Below are 3,113 nucleotides of genomic sequence, written 5' to 3' on the forward strand. Positions count from 1 at the left end.
TATTATTATTTAAATTTAGGTAGAATTTACATACAATAAAATTATTATTTACAATTAAATTATTTGACAACTTTTAACAAATGTATGTATATATGTAACACTGAAGAAAAGAATGAAGGAAGACCTTGCCACTCAGTGGAAGTATATATGCATTGAATGGAACACTCGATATTGTTTGTTTGTTCTCTAGAAATTGATCTTCATCCAATGCAATCACAATAAGAATTTCAACAGAATTTTTTCCTAGACATTGGCAAGCTGTTAAAATATTTCATAAACATTTTATATACTCTATGGAGAATATGCAGGAAAAAGCATTTGGTAGAATGCAGCATTCTTTTATGGTAAATAACAACAAAAACTGCAAACTGCAAATAGATGAAAGGCATTTCCAAAACCTATAGTTAGCATTATACTCAATGAAGAAATGTTGAATGCTTTCCTCCATAGATGGGGAACCAGGCAATGATGTCCATTCTCACACTACTATTCAACATTGTACTATTGGCCCTAACTATCAAAATACAGTCAGTAATAAAATCCCTTAAGGTCAAGAAGGAAGGAGAAAAAGTTTTATTTGAGGATGAATTCATGGTTAAGTGAAAAAATCTAACTACATTGGAGCACCTGGGTGGTTCTTAGTTAAGCATCCAGCTCTTGGTTTCAGCTCAGGTCATGATCCCATGGTTCATGAGTTTGAGCACAGAGCCTGCTTGGGAATTTTCTCTCTCTTTCTCTCCCCCTCTGCCCCTCCTTTGCTTACACTCCCTCTATTGAAGTAAATAAATAAACTAAAAAACAAAACAAAACAAAAAAACCCAAAAAGCAATTACATGAAGTAATATGTGAAATTAGTAATGTTAAAGGAGACAGTTTAATAGAACATGCATAAGAGCTTTTCATTGAAGACTACAGAAAATAAACAGAATTGCATGGCAAGTTTCCCAAATTGGTCTATAGATTAAATGCAATCCCAACAAAAATTCTTGTAGAGTTTTTTGGTAGAATTTCATAGTTCAAAAATGTACATGGGAATGTGCATGACCTAGAATAGTCAAATAACTTTTTAAAAGAACAAAATAGGAAGATTTGCACTGCCTGATTTAAAGATAACAATAAAGTTATAATAGTTAGGACAGTACAGTATTGGTAAAAGCATAAACGTGTCAGTAGAACAAAATAGACAATCCAGAAATGGGATGACACAGATAAAATCAGTTAATTTTTGACACAAATACCAAAGCAGTTCTACCGGAAGAAGATTCTTCACCACAAATAGTGCTGAAGCAGCTGTATATTTTTATTCTGCCAAAATAAAAATAAATAACATCAACATTTACCAAGAACAAACATGACCTTGAAATGGATCAATGTTTAAACATAACAAATGAAGGGAGCCTGAGTGGCTCTGTTGCTTAAGCATCTGGCTCTTGGTTTTGGCTCGGATCATGATTTCAGTTTGCTGGGTTTGGGCCCCCTGTTGGGCTCTGTGTGGCAGCACAGATCCTCCTTGGGATTCTCTCTCTCTCTCTCTCCCTCTCTCTTTCTCTCTCTCTGTCCCTCCCCCACCAGCTCTGTCTCTCTTAAATAAATAAACTTAAAAAAAATTTGGGGTGCCTAGGTGGCTCAGTCAGTTAAGCATTGACTTCGGTCAGGTCATGATTTCATAGTTTGTGAGTTCAAGTCCTGCATTGGGCTCACTGCTGTAAGCTCAGAGCCTGCTTCAGATCTTCTGTCCCCCTCTCTCTCTGCCCCTCCCCTGCTTGTGCTTTCCCTCTCTCTCTCTCTCTCTCTCTCTCTCTCAAAATAAATAAAAACATTAATAAATAAATGTAACAAATGAAGAAGAAAATATAGGAGAAAATCTTTGGTGCCTTGAAATAGGCAAATATTTCTTACATATAAACTAACAAGCATGTAGCTACAAAAAAAAATTGCCTTTATCATTAAACCTTTTCTTTGAAGAAAACCCTTAAAAAATGAAAGCTATGTAAAGGGAAAAATATTTGCTATACATATATTTTACAAAGAAATCATATCCAGAACATAAAAAGAACTTGTGTGACTCAGTAATAAAACCAAAAAAGAAAAAAAAACAATTAAAAATGGGCAAAAAAATTGAACAGACCCTTCACAAAAGCAAATATACAAATGCCAAATTTACTCAAAGTAGATGCTTAAATCACTCAACAGAAAAAAATGAAAATCACAATTAGATATCACTGTATAGTCACTAGATTGATTATAATTTAATTTTTTTTTCCTTTTCTTCCTTCCTTCCTTCCTTCCTTCCTTCCTTCCTTCCTTCCTTCCTTCCTTCCTTCCTTCTTTCTTTTCTTTTTTCTTTTCTTTTCTTTTCTTTTCTTTTCTTTTCTTTTCTTTTCTTTTCTTTTCTTTTCTTTTCTTTTCTTTTCTTTTCTTTTCTTTTCTTTTCTTTTCTTTTCTTTCTTTCACGAATGCAGCCCCCGCTACCACAGATTACGCAGTCGAGTAGGCCTCATTTGAGGAAATTGCAGCAGTCAGCACATCTGGAGTGCAACGGATACGCCTTGCCCTGGGAAAAACACCTTAGTGATCATGGTGTCTCCCCTGCTAGATAAGTGTGGATTGATTAAAATTTTAAAACTGACCTTTTCAAGCAAGTGTTGATGAAGATATGACACAATTGGGACTCTTAATTTTTTTAAAAATGTTTATTTTTGAGAAAGAGAGAGAGAGACAGAGCATGAGCAGGGGAGGGGCAGAGAAAGAGGGAGACACAAAATCTGAAGCAGGCTCCAGGCTCCCAGCTATTATCACAGAGCCTGACATGGGGCTTGAACTCAAGAACCGCGAGATCATGACCTGAGCCGAGGTTGGATGCTCAACTGAATGAGCCACCCAGGAGCCCCTTGAACTCTTAAACACTAACATGGGGATAAACATCTACAATTACTCTATAAAATTATTTTGAAATTTCTTAGTAAGTTAAATGTGGATGTAGTTTGGGAGTTGGACATTCAGCTTCTAGGTATTTATTAAAGTCCTCACAAATACTTGTACCCAGATGTTTATTTAAAATTTTTTTCTTATACAAATGTTTATAATACCTTTGTTTATAACTCCTCAAACTT

At 35.0% G+C, this 3,113-nt stretch overlaps 1 non-coding gene across 1 annotated transcript; it reads right to left on the minus strand.

Moving 5' to 3' along the window:
* Window positions 1–2,446: 2,446 nt before the first annotated feature.
* LOC131490048 (U1 spliceosomal RNA) lies at window positions 2,447–2,604 on the minus strand. The gene has a single exon (XR_009250924.1). It is a non-coding gene; the product is annotated as a U1 spliceosomal RNA (small nuclear RNA).
* Window positions 2,605–3,113: the final 509 nt, after the last annotated feature.

Source organism: Neofelis nebulosa, chromosome 1 (assembly GCF_028018385.1).
Source record: "Neofelis nebulosa isolate mNeoNeb1 chromosome 1, mNeoNeb1.pri, whole genome shotgun sequence".
In the NCBI taxonomy this organism is placed as follows: Eukaryota; Metazoa; Chordata; class Mammalia; order Carnivora; family Felidae; genus Neofelis; species Neofelis nebulosa.